The sequence below is a fragment of the Osmerus eperlanus genome, chromosome 21 (assembly GCF_963692335.1).
Source record: "Osmerus eperlanus chromosome 21, fOsmEpe2.1, whole genome shotgun sequence".
In the NCBI taxonomy this organism is placed as follows: Eukaryota; Metazoa; Chordata; class Actinopteri; order Osmeriformes; family Osmeridae; genus Osmerus; species Osmerus eperlanus.
The window spans coordinates 11,776,157-11,794,109 of NC_085038.1; the positions used below are offsets into that span (position 1 = coordinate 11,776,157).

General features: G+C 45.5%; 2 non-coding genes across 2 annotated transcripts; both read left to right on the forward strand.

The window, feature by feature from the left end:
- The first annotated feature begins 303 nt into the window (after positions 1-303).
- On the forward strand, positions 304-385 carry trnas-gcu (transfer RNA serine (anticodon GCU)). Its single transcript has one exon. It is a non-coding gene; the product is annotated as a tRNA-Ser (tRNA).
- An 8,582-nt stretch (positions 386-8,967) lies between these two features.
- Positions 8,968-9,049, forward strand: trnas-gcu (transfer RNA serine (anticodon GCU)). Its single transcript has one exon. It is a non-coding gene; the product is annotated as a tRNA-Ser (tRNA).
- The last annotated feature ends 8,904 nt before the right edge of the window (positions 9,050-17,953 follow it).

Genomic DNA, 17,953 nt, shown 5'->3' on the forward strand with positions numbered 1-17,953 from the left:
CAAAGCTGAGACCAAACCTACGCCCTTGCTTGTGAGCGTCAGCATGAGTACAGTCTGGTTCGACTGCTTACTTGACATCAATTTGAATCTCACAGGGATTGCGAGTATCGATTCCCCTGCATATGACAGGCAGAGGAAGCGCTGCAGCATTTGAGCTAACTCGCACTTCCCTTGCTCCTACCTGGGAGAGTTGAATCGTCCCACACTTTGGAGCTACTTTTCCGAAACACGTGCAAAGGTTGTTGAGGAACGGAGCTCCATTTTTCAATGATAAAGCTGTTGGAGAATGCGGGCATCGATCCCGACGAGGTGGCCGAGTGGTTAAGGCGATGGACTGCTAATCCATTGTGCTCTGCATGCGTGAGTTCGAATCTCATCCTCGTCGGCAAGTTATCGTCATGACATGTCCACCTTTGTCAATTGAAATTCTTCTGTCCCTTACTGCTCCTATTTAGTGCCCCCCTCCACCACTGCCTTTCCAGCAACTCTTTGATTCCTTCCTCAGCTCCTGACTATATTCCTTTTCACAATTGTGCCTGTCGTCACCTGCTTTTCTCCATGTTTTGTGAAATGGAAGGTTCTTTCACCACCGTGGGCCCAGTGCTGTAAATGAAGAGGTGGCCGAGTGGTTAAGGTGATGGACTGCTAATCCGTTGTGCTCTGCACGCGTGAGTCCGAATCTCATCCTCGTCGGCAAGTTATCTTTATGACATGTCCACCTTTGTCAAATGAAATTCTTCTGTCCCTCAACCCTTACTGCTCCTATTTAGTGCCCCCCTCCACCACTGCCTTTCCAGCAACTCTTTGATTCCTTCCTCAGCTCATGACTATATTCCTTTTCACAATTGTGCCTGTCGTCACCTGCTTTTCTCCATGTTTTGTGAAATGGAAGGTTCTTTCACCACCGTGGGCCCAGTGCTGTAAATGACGAGGTGGACGAGTGGTTAAGGTGATGGACTGCTAATCCGTTGTGCTCTGCACGCGTGAGTCCGAATCTCATCCTCGTCGGCAAGTTATCTTTATGACATGTCCACCTTTGTCAAATGAAATTCTTCTGTCCCTCAACCCTTACTGCTCCTATTTAGTGCCCCCCTCCACCACTGCCTTTCCAGCAACTCTTTGATTCCTTCCTCAGCTCATGACTATATTCCTTTTCACAATTGTGCCTGTCGTCACCTGCTTTTCTCCATGTTTTGTGAAATGGAAGGTTCTTTCACCACCGTGGGCCCAGTGCTGTGAATGACGAGGTGGCCGAGTGGTTAAGGCGATGGACTGCTAATCCATTGTGCTCTGAACGCGTGAGTCCGAATCTCATCCTCGTCGGCAAGTTATCTTTATGACATGTCAAATGAAATTCTTCTGTCCCTCAACCCTTACTGCTCCTATTTAGTGCCCCCCTCCACCACTGCCTTTCCAGCAACTCTTTGATTCCTTCCTCAGCTCATGACTATATTCCTTTTCACAATTGTGCCTGTCGTCACCTGCTTTTCTCCATGTTTTGTGAAATGGAAGGTTCTTTCACCACCGTGGGCCCAGTGCTGTAAATGACGAGGTGGCCGAGTGGTTAAGGCAATGGACTGCTAATCGATTGTGCTCTACACGCGTGAGTTCGAATCTCATCCTCGTCGGCAAGGTATCGTCATGACATGTCCACCTTTGTCAATTGAAATTCTTCTGTCCCTTACTGCTCCTATTTAGTGCCCCCCTCCACCACTGCCTTTCCAGCAACTCTTTGATTCCTTCCTCAGCTCCTGACTATATTCCTTTTCACAATTGTGCCTGTCGTCACCTGCTTTTCTCCATGTTTTCTGAAATGGAAAGTTCATTCACCACCGTGGGCCCAGTGCTGTAAATGACGAGGTGGCCGAGTGGTTAAGGCGATGGACTGCTAATCAATTGAGCTCTGCACGCGTGAGTTCGAATCTCGTCGTCAAATTATCTTTATGACATGTCCACCTTTGTCAAATGAAATTCTTCTGTCCCTCAACCCTTACTGCTCCTATTTAGTGCCCCCCTCCACCACTGCCTTTCCAGCAACTCTTTGATTCCTTCCTCAGCTCATGACTATATTCCTTTTCACAATTGTGCCTGTCGTCACCTGCTTTTCTCCATGTTTTGTGAAATGGAAGGTTCTTTCACCACCGTGGGCCCAGTGCTGTAAATGACGAGGTGGACGAGTGGTTAAGGTGATGGACTGCTAATCCGTTGTGCTCTGCACGCGTGAGTCCGAATCTCATCCTCGTCGGCAAGTTATCTTTATGACATGTCCACCTTTGTCAAATGAAATTCTTCTGTCCCTCAACCCTTACTGCTCCTATTTAGTGCCCCCCTCCACCACTGCCTTTCCAGCAACTCTTTGATTCCTTCCTCAGCTCATGACTATATTCCTTTTCACAATTGTGCCTGTCGTCACCTGCTTTTCTCCATGTTTTGTGAAATGGAAGGTTCTTTCACCACCGTGGGCCCAGTGCTGTGAATGACGAGGTGGCCGAGTGGTTAAGGCGATGGACTGCTAATCCATTGTGCTCTGAACGCGTGAGTCCGAATCTCATCCTCGTCGGCAAGTTATCTTTATGACATGTCAAATGAAATTCTTCTGTCCCTCAACCCTTACTGCTCCTATTTAGTGCCCCCCTCCACCACTGCCTTTCCAGCAACTCTTTGATTCCTTCCTCAGCTCATGACTATATTCCTTTTCACAATTGTGCCTGTCGTCACCTGCTTTTCTCCATGTTTTGTGAAATGGAAGGTTCTTTCACCACCGTGGGCCCAGTGCTGTAAATGACGAGGTGGCCGAGTGGTTAAGGCAATGGACTGCTAATCGATTGTGCTCTACACGCGTGAGTTCGAATCTCATCCTCGTCGGCAAGGTATCGTCATGACATGTCCACCTTTGTCAATTGAAATTCTTCTGTCCCTTACTGCTCCTATTTAGTGCCCCCCTCCACCACTGCCTTTCCAGCAACTCTTTGATTCCTTCCTCAGCTCCTGACTATATTCCTTTTCACAATTGTGCCTGTCGTCACCTGCTTTTCTCCATGTTTTCTGAAATGGAAAGTTCATTCACCACCGTGGGCCCAGTGCTGTAAATGACGAGGTGGCCGAGTGGTTAAGGCGATGGACTGCTAATCAATTGAGCTCTGCACGCGTGAGTTCGAATCTCGTCGTCAAATTATCTTTATGACATGTCCACCTTTGTCAAATGAAATTCTTCTGTCCCTCAACCCTTACTGCTCCTATTTAGTGCCCCCCTCCACCACTGCCTTTCCAGCAACTCTTTGATTCCTTCCTCAGCTCATGACTATATTCCTTTTCACAATTGTGCCTGTCGTCACCTGCTTTTCTCCATGTTTTGTGAAATGGAAGGTTCTTTCACCACCGTGGGCCCAGTGCTGTAAATGACGAGGTGGATGAGTGGTTAAGGTGATGGACTGCTAATCCGTTGTGCTCTGCACGCGTGAGTCCGAATCTCATCCTCGTCGGCAAGTTATCTTTATGACATGTCCACCTTTGTCAAATGAAATTCTTCTGTCCCTCAACCCTTACTGCTCCTATTTAGTGCCCCCCTCCACCACTGCCTTTCCAGCAACTCTTTGATTCCTTCCTCAGCTCATGACTATATTCCTTTTCACAATTGTGCCTGTCGTCACCTGCTTTTCTCCATGTTTTGTGAAATGGAAGGTTCTTTCACCACCGTGGGCCCAGTGCTGTGAATGACGAGGTGGCCGAGTGGTTAAGGCGATGGACTGCTAATCCATTGTGCTCTGAACGCGTGAGTCCGAATCTCATCCTCGTCGGCAAGTTATCTTTATGACATGTCAAATGAAATTCTTCTGTCCCTCAACCCTTACTGCTCCTATTTAGTGCCCCCCTCCACCACTGCCTTTCCAGCAACTCTTTGATTCCTTCCTCAGCTCATGACTATATTCCTTTTCACAATTGTGCCTGTCGTCACCTGCTTTTCTCCATGTTTTGTGAAATGGAAGGTTCTTTCACCACCGTGGGCCCAGTGCTGTAAATGACGAGGTGGCCGAGTGGTTAAGGCGATGGACTGCTAATCGATTGTGCTCTACACGCGTGAGTTCGAATCTCATCCTCGTCGGCAAGGTATCGTCATGACATGTCCACCTTTGTCAATTGAAATTCTTCTGTCCCTTACTGCTCCTATTTAGTGCCCCCCTCCACCACTGCCTTTCCAGCAACTCTTTGATTCCTTCCTCAGCTCCTGACTATATTCCTTTTCACAATTGTGCCTGTCGTCACCTGCTTTTCTCCATGTTTTGTGAAATGGAAGGTTCTTTCACCACCGTGGGCCCAGTGCTGTAAATGACGAGGTGGACGAGTGGTTAAGGTGATGGACTGCTAATCCGTTGTGCTCTGCACGCGTGAGTCCGAATCTCATCCTCGTCGGCAAGTTATCTTTATGACATGTCCACCTTTGTCAAATGAAATTCTTCTGTCCCTCAACCCTTACTGCTCCTATTTAGTGCCCCCCTCCACCACTGCCTTTCCAGCAACTCTTTGATTCCTTCCTCAGCTCATGACTATATTCCTTTTCACAATTGTGCCTGTCGTCACCTGCTTTTCTCCATGTTTTGTGAAATGGAAGGTTCTTTCACCACCGTGGGCCCAGTGCTGTGAATGACGAGGTGGCCGAGTGGTTAAGGCGATGGACTGCTAATCCATTGTGCTCTGAACGCGTGAGTCCGAATCTCATCCTCGTCGGCAAGTTATCTTTATGACATGTCAAATGAAATTCTTCTGTCCCTCAACCCTTACTGCTCCTATTTAGTGCCCCCCTCCACCACTGCCTTTCCAGCAACTCTTTGATTCCTTCCTCAGCTCATGACTATATTCCTTTTCACAATTGTGCCTGTCGTCACCTGCTTTTCTCCATGTTTTGTGAAATGGAAGGTTCTTTCACCACCGTGGGCCCAGTGCTGTGAATGACGAGGTGGCCGAGTGGTTAAGGCGATGGACTGCTAATCCATTGTGCTCTGAACGCGTGAGTCCGAATCTCATCCTCGTCGGCAAGTTATCTTTATGACATGTCAAATGAAATTCTTCTGTCCCTCAACCCTTACTGCTCCTATTTAGTGCCCCCCTCCACCACTGCCTTTCCAGCAACTCTTTGATTCCTTCCTCAGCTCATGACTATATTCCTTTTCACAATTGTGCCTGTCGTCACCTGCTTTTCTCCATGTTTTGTGAAATGGAAGGTTCTTTCACCACCGTGGGCCCAGTGCTGTAAATGACGAGGTGGCCGAGTGGTTAAGGCGATGGACTGCTAATCGATTGTGCTCTACACGCGTGAGTTCGAATCTCATCCTCGTCGGCAAGGTATCGTCATGACATGTCCACCTTTGTCAATTGAAATTCTTCTGTCCCTTACTGCTCCTATTTAGTGCCCCCCTCCACCACTGCCTTTCCAGCAACTCTTTGATTCCTTCCTCAGCTCCTGACTATATTCCTTTTCACAATTGTGCCTGTCGTCACCTGCTTTTCTCCATGTTTTGTGAAATGGAAGGTTCTTTCACCACCGTGGGCCCAGTGCTGTAAATGACGAGGTGGCCGAGTGGTTAAGGCGATGGACTGCTAATCGATTGTGCTCTACACGCGTGAGTTCGAATCTCATCCTCGTCGGCAAGGTATCGTCATGACATGTCCACCTTTGTCAATTGAAATTCTTCTGTCCCTTACTGCTCCTATTTAGTGCCCCCCTCCACCACTGCCTTTCCAGCAACTCTTTGATTCCTTCCTCAGCTCCTGACTATATTCCTTTTCACAATTGTGCCTGTCGTCACCTGCTTTTCTCCATGTTTTGTGAAATGGAAGGTTCTTTCACCACCGTGGGCCCAGTGCTGTGAATGACGAGGTGGCCGAGTGGTTAAGGCGATGGACTGCTAATCCATTGTGCTCTGAACGCGTGAGTCCGAATCTCATCCTCGTCGGCAAGTTATCTTTATGACATGTCAAATGAAATTCTTCTGTCCCTCAACCCTTACTGCTCCTATTTAGTGCCCCCCTCCACCACTGCCTTTCCAGCAACTCTTTGATTCCTTCCTCAGCTCATGACTATATTCCTTTTCACAATTGTGCCTGTCGTCACCTGCTTTTCTCCATGTTTTGTGAAATGGAAGGTTCTTTCACCACCGTGGGCCCAGTGCTGTAAATGACGAGGTGGCCGAGTGGTTAAGGCAATGGACTGCTAATCGATTGTGCTCTACACGCGTGAGTTCGAATCTCATCCTCGTCGGCAAGGTATCGTCATGACATGTCCACCTTTGTCAATTGAAATTCTTCTGTCCCTTACTGCTCCTATTTAGTGCCCCCCTCCACCACTGCCTTTCCAGCAACTCTTTGATTCCTTCCTCAGCTCCTGACTATATTCCTTTTCACAATTGTGCCTGTCGTCACCTGCTTTTCTCCATGTTTTCTGAAATGGAAAGTTCATTCACCACCGTGGGCCCAGTGCTGTAAATGACGAGGTGGCCGAGTGGTTAAGGCGATGGACTGCTAATCAATTGAGCTCTGCACGCGTGAGTTCGAATCTCGTCGTCAAATTATCTTTATGACATGTCCACCTTTGTCAAATGAAATTCTTCTGTCCCTCAACCCTTACTGCTCCTATTTAGTGCCCCCCTCCACCACTGCCTTTCCAGCAACTCTTTGATTCCTTCCTCAGCTCATGACTATATTCCTTTTCACAATTGTGCCTGTCGTCACCTGCTTTTCTCCATGTTTTGTGAAATGGAAGGTTCTTTCACCACCGTGGGCCCAGTGCTGTAAATGACGAGGTGGATGAGTGGTTAAGGTGATGGACTGCTAATCCGTTGTGCTCTGCACGCGTGAGTCCGAATCTCATCCTCGTCGGCAAGTTATCTTTATGACATGTCCACCTTTGTCAAATGAAATTCTTCTGTCCCTCAACCCTTACTGCTCCTATTTAGTGCCCCCCTCCACCACTGCCTTTCCAGCAACTCTTTGATTCCTTCCTCAGCTCATGACTATATTCCTTTTCACAATTGTGCCTGTCGTCACCTGCTTTTCTCCATGTTTTGTGAAATGGAAGGTTCTTTCACCACCGTGGGCCCAGTGCTGTGAATGACGAGGTGGCCGAGTGGTTAAGGCGATGGACTGCTAATCCATTGTGCTCTGAACGCGTGAGTCCGAATCTCATCCTCGTCGGCAAGTTATCTTTATGACATGTCAAATGAAATTCTTCTGTCCCTCAACCCTTACTGCTCCTATTTAGTGCCCCCCTCCACCACTGCCTTTCCAGCAACTCTTTGATTCCTTCCTCAGCTCATGACTATATTCCTTTTCACAATTGTGCCTGTCGTCACCTGCTTTTCTCCATGTTTTGTGAAATGGAAGGTTCTTTCACCACCGTGGGCCCAGTGCTGTAAATGACGAGGTGGCCGAGTGGTTAAGGCGATGGACTGCTAATCGATTGTGCTCTACACGCGTGAGTTCGAATCTCATCCTCGTCGGCAAGGTATCGTCATGACATGTCCACCTTTGTCAATTGAAATTCTTCTGTCCCTTACTGCTCCTATTTAGTGCCCCCCTCCACCACTGCCTTTCCAGCAACTCTTTGATTCCTTCCTCAGCTCCTGACTATATTCCTTTTCACAATTGTGCCTGTCGTCACCTGCTTTTCTCCATGTTTTGTGAAATGGAAGGTTCTTTCACCACCGTGGGCCCAGTGCTGTAAATGACAAGGTGGACGAGTGGTTAAGGTGATGGACTGCTAATCCGTTGTGCTCTGCACGCGTGAGTCCGAATCTCATCCTCGTCGGCAAGTTATCTTTATGACATGTCCACCTTTGTCAAATGAAATTCTTCTGTCCCTCAACCCTTACTGCTCCTATTTAGTGCCCCCCTCCACCACTGCCTTTCCAGCAACTCTTTGATTCCTTCCTCAGCTCCTGACTATATTCCTTTTCACAATTGTGCCTGTCGTCACCTGCTTTTCTCCATGTTTTGTGAAATGGAAGGTTCTTTCACCACCGTGGGCCCAGTGCTGTAAATGACGAGGTGGCCGAGTGGTTAAGGCGATGGACTGCTAATCAATTGAGCTCTGCACGCGTGAGTTCAAATCTCGTCATCAAATAATCTTTATGACATGTCCACCTTTGTCAAATGAAATTCTTCTGTCCCTCAACCCTTACTGCTCCTATATAGTGCCCCCCTCCACCACTGCCTTTCCAGCAACTCTTTGATTCCTTCCTCAGCTCCTGACTATATTCCTTTTCACAATTGTGCCTGTCGTCACCTGCTTTTCTCCATGTTTTCTGAAATGGAAAGTTCATTCACCACCGTGGGCCCAGTGCTGTAAATGACGAGGTGGCCGAGTGGTTAAGGCGATGGACTGCTAATCAATTGAGCTCTGCACGCGTGAGTTCGAATCTCGTCGTCAAATTATCTTTATGACATGTCCACCTTTGTCAAATGAAATTCTTCTGTCCCTCAACCCTTACTGCTCCTATTTAGTGCCCCCCTCCACCACTGCCTTTCCAGCAACTCTTTGATTCCTTCCTCAGCTCCTGACTATATTCCTTTTCACAATTGTGCCTGTCGTCACCTGATTTTCTCCATGTTTTGTGAAATGGAAGGTTCTTTCACCACCGTGGGCCCAGTGCTGTGAATGACGAGGTGGCCGAGTGGTTAAGGTGATGGACTGCTAATCCATTGTGCTCTGAACGCGTGAGTCCGAATCTCATCCTCGTCGGCAAGTTATCTTTATGACATGTCCACCTTTGTCAAATGAAATTCTTCTGTCCCTCAACCCTTACTGCTCCTATTTAGTGCCCCCCTCCACCACTGCCTTTCCAGCAACTCTTTGATTCCTTCCTCAGCTCATGACTATATTCCTTTTCACAATTGTGCCTGTCGTCACCTGCTTTTCTCCATGTTTTGTGAAATGGAAGGTTCTTTCACCACCGTGGGCCCAGTGCTGTAAATGACGAGGTGGCCGAGTGGTTAAGGCGATGGACTGCTAATCGATTGTGCTCTGCACGCGTGAGTTCGAATCTCATCCTCGTCGGCAAGGTATCGTCATGACATGTCCACCTTTGTCAATTGAAATTCTTCTGTCCCTTACTGCTCCTATTTAGTGCCCCCCTCCACCACTGCCTTTCCAGCAACTCTTTGATTCCTTCCTCAGCTCCTGACTATATTCCTTTTCACAATTGTGCCTGTCGTCACCTGCTTTTCTCCATGTTTTGTGAAATGGAAGGTTCTTTCACCACCGTGGGCCCAGTGCTGTAAATGACGAGGTGGACGAGTGGTTAAGGCGATGGACTGGGGAGGGGTTTAAAAAGCTGTTGGAGAATGCGGGCATCGATCCCGCTGCCTCTCGCATGCGAAGCAAGCTCTCTACCACTTGAGCTAATTCTCCCATATTAACCCTTTCACACGTAGGTTCTAAATTCCTTGACTGGTCCCCCAGAGTGAGTTTTTTATGCGCGTGAGTTTGGATCAATCTCAACGTTCCAGAAATTGATTATGACGCATTAAAATCGAATTGCTATACAATTTAAGTATTTCTCGGTTCGCATTTTCCATTGACCTAGTTTGCACCCCGTATTAGTGACGAATACTCCATTTATTGGTTGTTTTGTTTATCCACCTTCTCGTTACGTATTTCTTCCGCTTCAGGGGACTGGCGGAAACCTTCAGAGTAGATATTTTGGCTATTATTCTGGTATTTGTATAACTCAAATTATACCACCCATATAGTTTGCACGATACTGAGATGAAAGCATGAACTGTTGTATTTCACGAGGTGATGTTTTTGCCAAACTAGCTAGCTCGTAGTGTAGTAAAGAGTCAATCAACAAGTTAGCTGTTGCTAATTTACTAGGCTATGTTACGTTGTTTGTGTGGTCGGATTATAACGAATACAAAATAATTTGGATACATCCAGTCAGTCTAATTTGATTTCTATTCATCGTTTTGTTTTCTCTAGCTGGCTTCCATCTCGTAAACCTTCTGAGTTGGCAACGCAGCCAGTGTTCACAAAATAAGTTACTGGATGGAAGCCAGCTAAACGAAAACAAAACGATACATTACAATCCTAGTAATACGCTAGACTGACTAGATGCACTTGCATTACTTTGTTATAATCCTACTACACAAACTACGTAACATAGCCAAGTAAATTAGCAGCAACTGTTGATCGTCAACCAAATTGAGCTATAGGCGAGACTGGAACATGACTCCCACACACCTCGGCGAAAGGCGATCAAGCAAGCTCATGCTGCTTGGATACCTTCAAACCTTTTTGGTTGGCTTCTTTATCTGGGAAACTTTTCTGGTGAGTAGATTATTTATACCCACAAAATATACACATACCTGTGGCATGATATTGAGACGAAAGCATGACCTGTGGTTGTTTTCCACTATCTGATGTTTTTACTAGCTAGCTCGTAGTAAAGGGTATTATTCAGGTAACTAGCGATTACTAACTTGCCATGTTTAGTCAAATTAAAGCAAACACAATAATTCAGACATCCATTCTATATTGATGGCTATGTTTTGTGATCTCTTGCTACCATCTACTGTCATTAATTTCCGTGTTGATAGAAAATGTATTCCTCATTTATTGTCAGGCCACAGTTCAAGCAAAAATGAGAGGCAAGTGTAATTTGTTTGGAAAATCTGGGCTAGGGCTAGTTGATGGACGACATGTAGAATAAACCAGACTTTATGCTTATTCAATCTAACAACCTATTGAAATGACAAGACGGCAATATATGACTGTAATGTTTCATAGGGTAATGAAACGCACCACTTGTCATACCACTTGATTGCCTGCTGTTGACCGTTTTCTATATCTTGAACATCTCCCTATAATTTTACAGGTGAATGTTGGCCTGCACAGGCCCCGTTCCAAGAAACAGAACATGACAGCACTGCTGTACAAATTGTCCATGTATAGTACATGGCCTTCTCTCAGGTGTCGAGCAAGTACGGTCAGCACAAAGTGACCATTCCTTGCTGAACATCAACGAGACCGTCAAACACCTAATTCCTTGATGTACCAGCAGCATGTTTATTTTTTTGCAAAGGCTGAAAGCCCATCTCCCATCCCACACCATCACCACATTGCATAGAGGGACTGTAGAGAGCATCCCAAGGAGCTGCATCACGGCCCGCAGAGGACAGTGAGGACAGCTGAGAAGATAGTCAGGATCTCTCTGCCCTCCCTCACAAACATCTATACCAAATGCTGCATCCCCAAACCCACACGCATTGTGGACAAACCCATGCACCCCACACGCTCCTGTACATCATCAAACTCAATATTTTTGCATATTGCTGCTACCTCAATAACTGATGTCCATGTATTATGGTATTAGTATGTTATGTTTACATTCAGTTTCCCTTGCACTAGCTTACTTGTTTACATTCACAGTATCCCCACTTCTTGGTGTTTTGAGGCATTTGTCACAAATGTCATCTTGTCTTATTGGACCAATTTTATTGACCTAATTCCACACAGTTGTTGTAGTTGTCTAGGTTATGTCTAGGTCCTGGAAGAACGTTGTTTTGTTTCATTGTGTACTGTAAGTATATGATGACAATAAATACCAGTTGACTTGTCATGACAACAGATCCAGAAATCCCAAGCCCTTCATGATCCTGGATGTCCATAGTGGATCCTGTGTGAAGGATCATGTCCTAAACATAGCCAGTACATCACACAACTCAAACATGCTGTACCTTTTTGCCGATATGTTGACGGAAGCTTTGCCTACCCCTACACAGTAAGGTTTTAAATAATTTTGATGTGATATTTTTTATAGCTGTGTGCTAATGATATTCATTGATATGTAACGTGACAATGACGAGATTGTACCCTTTCCTGGACATGTAATTAGCTACCTGAAATGAGTAAAAGGATATGTGTTAAAAATTAAGAAACGTGTTGGTGTGGGCTTTTTAACTTATTAAAATATTTATTAAAATAACTTAGTACTGTCATTACTGTTCCGATTTTTAAATATTCACACAGGTGAATCCACAGTGAATTGATATGATATATTATCGTAGTGTAGCTTTCGAGAAGCTAACTTGGCTAATGACGATAATGTAGGCTGCCATGTTTTTTGTTTTGATCAGTACTCTGCATTGTGGGTGTCAAATGGTCAACGAGATGACCTAATCTTCTCACGAGAAAATACTGAGGTGTACGGGGTCAAGGGGTACATCATCAAGGGTCATATTTGTTGCCGGAAGACAAAAAAATCAAAGATGGCCTCTAGTAGCTCAAAACGAGACGAAAGACAGACGAATGTCAGATGTTTTAGATGCATATTTGTGAACGTATATCTATTATTTCGATCTCTGGTTGGTTGTACAATAGTAAAATCTGTTGAAAGCGATAGCCAAGTCAAGGAAAACGGATAATATTATGGTTTACTAGGTGGTGTGAGTAAAGCGTGAGTTATTTTTGGTTAGCTGTTAGCTAACATTAGCTAAACTAAATAGTTTGAACGTTTTCTTATGGATAATAAAGGTAAACTTTCTCAAAATATACAGTAAATTGAGATTCATGTTTATAACATACGCGTAGGCTAATGCTGAAGAGTTTATTGTTACGTAATAAGCCAAACTGGACATTCTAAAGGACGCGTTCCAACACACCGGTGTGTTGGTACGCTCCAGGGACCAGCCAGGACTCAACACACCGGTGTGTTCGTACGCGTCAAAGGGTTAAGTTCCTTGTTGGGGAACTTGTTAGCATCAGCATGAGGACCCAAATTGTATTAGGCCAATCGTGTCGTCATCCTTCATGCCAATGCGATTCTTGTAAATGTTGCTTTGGAAAGAAACTAAATCTTGCCAGCTAAACTGCATCACCTATGGAGGATGCGGGCATCGATCCCGCTACTGATGAAGAAAGTGTTTTGTCCGTCTCTTCATAAACGGAGTGACTAAGTTCAGTTGAGTTCTGGATTTTACTAAGTATTATCAATCTGCAGATTGGGAGAGAAAACCAGACCTCTGACAATAAATGACCACACAACACCAGGCTTAGGTCTCAATCATGTCTTTCTCAGCTCTGAAAGCCGGAGGACCATCTTTTATAGGGCACAGGAATGTAAACATAGATAGTGACAGTCAGGCAGTAATGACGTTACAACAGTCTCAGAGATTCACAGCTCCCAACACATGACCACTCAGACTAGAGAGATCATAGTTGGCGCTCTCCTTGTAGTCATGACCAAGGACGTTTACCCAGTACTTTCTCCTGATCACGAACATCTATTAACCCTGACACATAGACACCATCTACTCTTATTAATAGCAAGCTTACATGAGAACATACTAACTAGTATCCAATGACTAGTTATATTGATTAGTGAATAATGTAAGCACACCGGAAATCGCAATTTCTTCCACAGTCCCCCCCTTTTGACGTTTAACGTCAACACAACAACCATTCATCAACTGTTTATCTGGGGCCTGCTGTAGTGCCTTACATTTCACAAGTTTCATACCATTTAAAAACCTTAACAATCAAACAATACAGTATCTGTAACTACTCAGCACAGCATACATGATTATAGGATTTGAAGAAATATTAGGTAGTACCCAATCACAGGTGAAAAGGTACAAAGTCATTGAAGTGAATAGCTTTTTGCTTAGTTTATCAATAGTTCTAGAAACATAGGCATATTTCTCTGCTGGACATACCCACTGGTCATGCTCTCGTGAGCTCAACACATCAGGGTATAGGTCAAACACTGTTCATTAAATTCAGAGTATTTCAAACAGTATAAAAAGTAATAAAGTAACCATCTTTAATTATTGTTAACTGATCTGTGGTCAAGGACAGATCTATTCACATTGCATACAGCATTGTATATCAGTTGGAAAATAGAAGGAGGCAAATGGCCATCTTTATTACATTGGCAAAATAGTCACTTGGTACTTGAGATTACATATCAGACATTTCAGGGCAATAAAGTTATCATCAGTCTTGCTTGCTTTTGTCTGTGGCTTGATTTGGGCTACCATAATCTTACTGGCAGCCTTACGAAAACCTACTGCACAGCACTGTACACAGCAGGCAGTACACATCTTCCAAGCGCAAACCACAATCAGCACAACAACGATTAACATGCCCAATCCAGTGATTCCTATTTGAATGATAGTCGAAAAAGAAACCCCGAACAGAGGAGGTCAGTCAGAACAATTCCTAGCTTCAGGTTCCCCCAAAGCTGACATTATGTTTTAATGTAAGCAGCCATACTTGTGATATTAGCAGATTTATCGTGGATAAAAGTACAACAGTCATGACCTATCACAGCACAGCTACCTCCCTGAGCTGGCAACAGATAATCCAGTGCCATACGGTTCTGGAGCACTACCTGCCTCATGGCCTTCATCTCAGACGCAACTGCAGTTAAGGCGTCGGCTGTCTCATTACCAATGGACTCCAACCCTACTGCTAAGCTCCTAATATCTCTAAAGGCAGTGATAACACCATACACAGGGAGAATGGCAACTGAAAACGTGAAAAGTGACTGAGTACTATTGAATCCACGTGATGTGATCCCAGCTTCTTAGCATCTGCATTAATAATACTTCTCTTGTGGCGGTGCCACCAATGTTTGGGAAAGGGGTGCAGGGGCAACCCATCTACAGGTCTGAGGGCTCCTACAATAAACCCAAGGTAACACGTTCCTGACCAGACGGCCGGCAGGAAATAATAAGCACTCTTAACACATACCCACATGGTGCCATTGTTAGCTGCACGACGAGACCAAAATGGTGATGCCCTTATACTTACAGGTCCATCTGCAACAGGCAAATCATGCAACAGGCTGTTAGCATACATACCACAGTGTGGTTACATGTATTTTTACCAAATACCTTCCCATAATTATTTAAACATTTAATCAACCATATACTACATCTTCTGTAGTATGCTAAAAGTGTAGGAATAGCATAGTCAGCAACATCAGGAATTTATGTCACCCGCCCAAATGGTATACAGGACAAGTAACATTGAACTCAGATACAATTGAACTTACAAATCATCCAGTAGAGTGTGAGCATACATAGAAACCGTATCCTTGCATGTATTTTTTCACTCTCACTGTACCACTATGCCATACACAAAACAATGCAGGTGGGGCATATTCAAGAGATGACTGACTTGTTCGACAGAACAGTCACATTTGTTACATCCAACCCTACACAAGGCCACTTCTTGACCTTACACATATCAGCCATTGACAGAGGGACAGATATCCCTGGATAACCTCCAGAATGCTTGGGACTCTAACCACAAACCCTGCAAGGTCTGTCCCCTCTAATGCTGCGTCCAGTCATTTTTTCCCGTCCACGGAAAGGTGTTGTTGCACAGATTGTTCTTCATGTGTGCTTTATGATGAATCTCAATGTTCACATCAGTATAATTGGGAGCGTGCAATAGTGACTCTCGGTGTGGCTCATGTATGCGATGTCTGTGGACTCGTGCGTCCAGTATCAGTATATGTCTGTCAGGTGTGTGCGTCAGTATGTCTGGATCTCATCTCTCATCGTAGCTCCGGCAGCGGTCTCGGTTTCCTTGAAACAACCGAAGGCCTCCACCACAGTATCCTCTCGTCCCCATTCTGGGTGCTGTCATCTGCTTCATGTAGAGGCCGGAGGAAGACTGAAAGTGTCTTCCCCTCTCCAGGCTCCTCTCTCTGGTTTCCCGTCTGGGTGCTGTCATCTGCTTCATGAATCACACATGGGGGAGAGAGGCATGGTAGCAACAGCAGCCCCTCTCTGGCTTTCTCCTCATGTGACTCACCTTTCGACGTCTTCAACACCTCCGGGTGGGTGCTCTTTGGGACCTCCTTCTCAGCGCCCCTGGATTGGAGTGCTGGATGGCGGGATCCTGGTTTTGGCTCAAATCGGTCAGCTGGACTGGAGCCTGCTCCCGGATCAGCCGCTGCAAACGGGTCTCCACCCCCCTTGGTGTACTCCTGGAGGAGTAACCCAGTGGGGATGAGACAAATGACAAGTTGGAGAAGGCACCATTTGGAGGTGCACCTGCTCCTCCACCGGCCCATGGCTCTCCGTTGGGACCCTCCACCGTGTTGTTCGGTGGAGGGGCCATTTTGCACTCCGTTGCATGAATCCATGTCAGACGACCTTCCACTTTTACAGCTGTGTGAGTCACCAAGAGAAAACCAGGTATGGACCGGTCCATCTTGGTGAGAGGGCAGTCCTCCGTTTGTGCACTTTCACATAGTCTCCCGGTTGATAGGGATTACATGGCTCCCCAGCGGGCAGCTTTCACCTGTGAATGCACAACCCTGGTTGCTCTAGTTAGGGCAAAACAAAAGTTTAACATTGTATCATCCATCTGGTGGATATCCATCTGTTTCAATGATAGTGGGGGAGAGACAGGCAATTTCATTGGTCTCCCTAAAACTATCTTGTGTGGGGAAAGTCCATTCCTCCTCTGGGCTCATGGCCATATGAGCTAGTGGGAGTGCATCAGGCCATTTTAGGCCAGTCTCTTCACATATCTTGGCTAGTTTGTTTTTCAAAGTTCCATTTTGCCTGTGGGTGGTAGGGACAGTGAAAATGCTGGTTGATCTGGAGCGCTTTACAAAGTTCCTGAACAATTTGACCCGTGAAATGTGAACCTCTTATCACTGGACAGTCTTGTGAGGATCCCATATCTACAGATCACATCTCTAATAATAAGAATCTTGTCTATCGTGGTAGAATCAACTTTCCGACATGGGTAGGCTTCTACCCATTTCGAGATCATGTCAACAATTACAAGTACATACTCAAAATTACAACACTTGTTGTTGTACAACATTTTGTAAATTAATAAAAGGACCACTTGGTGGTGGGTGGGCTCTTCTCTTTGGTCCCTTTTCGGGATTATGCTGCTGGTAAATATGACACTGAGCACAATGTTGCTAAGCCTTTGTGGAAAAAAAACAGGTGCAAACCAATCTGTATTTACTATTGAGACCATACCCCCCTTGCTCGTATGGGCACATCCGTGCGCCATGCGAGCCAACCAAGGGAACAATGCACATGGAATCTTTCGCACAGCCAACAGACAACCAATCATCCCTCTCAGTGTTATCAGCAGCGGCTCAAAGGTCCGCCACAACATGAAGAGAGGGAGTGCGTGTTTCCGGTTGCTGAGACACAAACAAATAGAGACCTGGGACACATCAGAGGAGTTGGCCGCAGCCTTTGCTGCTAAATCAGCTCTAGCATTTCCTCATGAAACATCATCTGTATTGTTAGTATGAGCCTCACACTTAGTAACAATAGCTAGCTTTCTCTGTAGTAGTATTGCAGACAACAAATTATCAATCATCTTTCCATTCTTGATTGCTCCACCTGAGGAGTTAATGAAACCTCTTTCTCGCCATATGGCACCAAAATCGTAAGTAACTCCAAATCCATACCTTGAGTCAGTGTGAATATTTACGACCTTGCCTTCTGACAAACAACATGCCCTTGTCAAATCAAAACTCTGCCTGCTGTGCAGTGCATTGTGGAGACAGTTTACCAGATTTGAATGTCTCACTGTCCGTGCAGACCGCATATCCGGAGTTTAGAGAGCCATCCCATTCTCGGGACAAAGATCCATCTACGTACAACACAAGTTCAGCATTATCCATAGGTTTGTCAAACATATCAGGTCTGGGTGTTAGCACTTTATCGACAACCATCTCACAGTCATGTGGTTCACCATCATCAGGGTTGGGCAACAATGAAGCTGGATTCAATGGGGAGCATCTATGGATTGTAATGTTACTTTTAGTCAACAATTACAGTTCATACTTTGTAGCTCTAGTGGCTGACAGGTGTTGAGTTTTGGTGCGTAACAGAAAAGCACTTACTGCATGAGGAACCATCACTGCCAAGGGCGACCCCAGCACTATATCTGAAGTTGCTTCCACACATG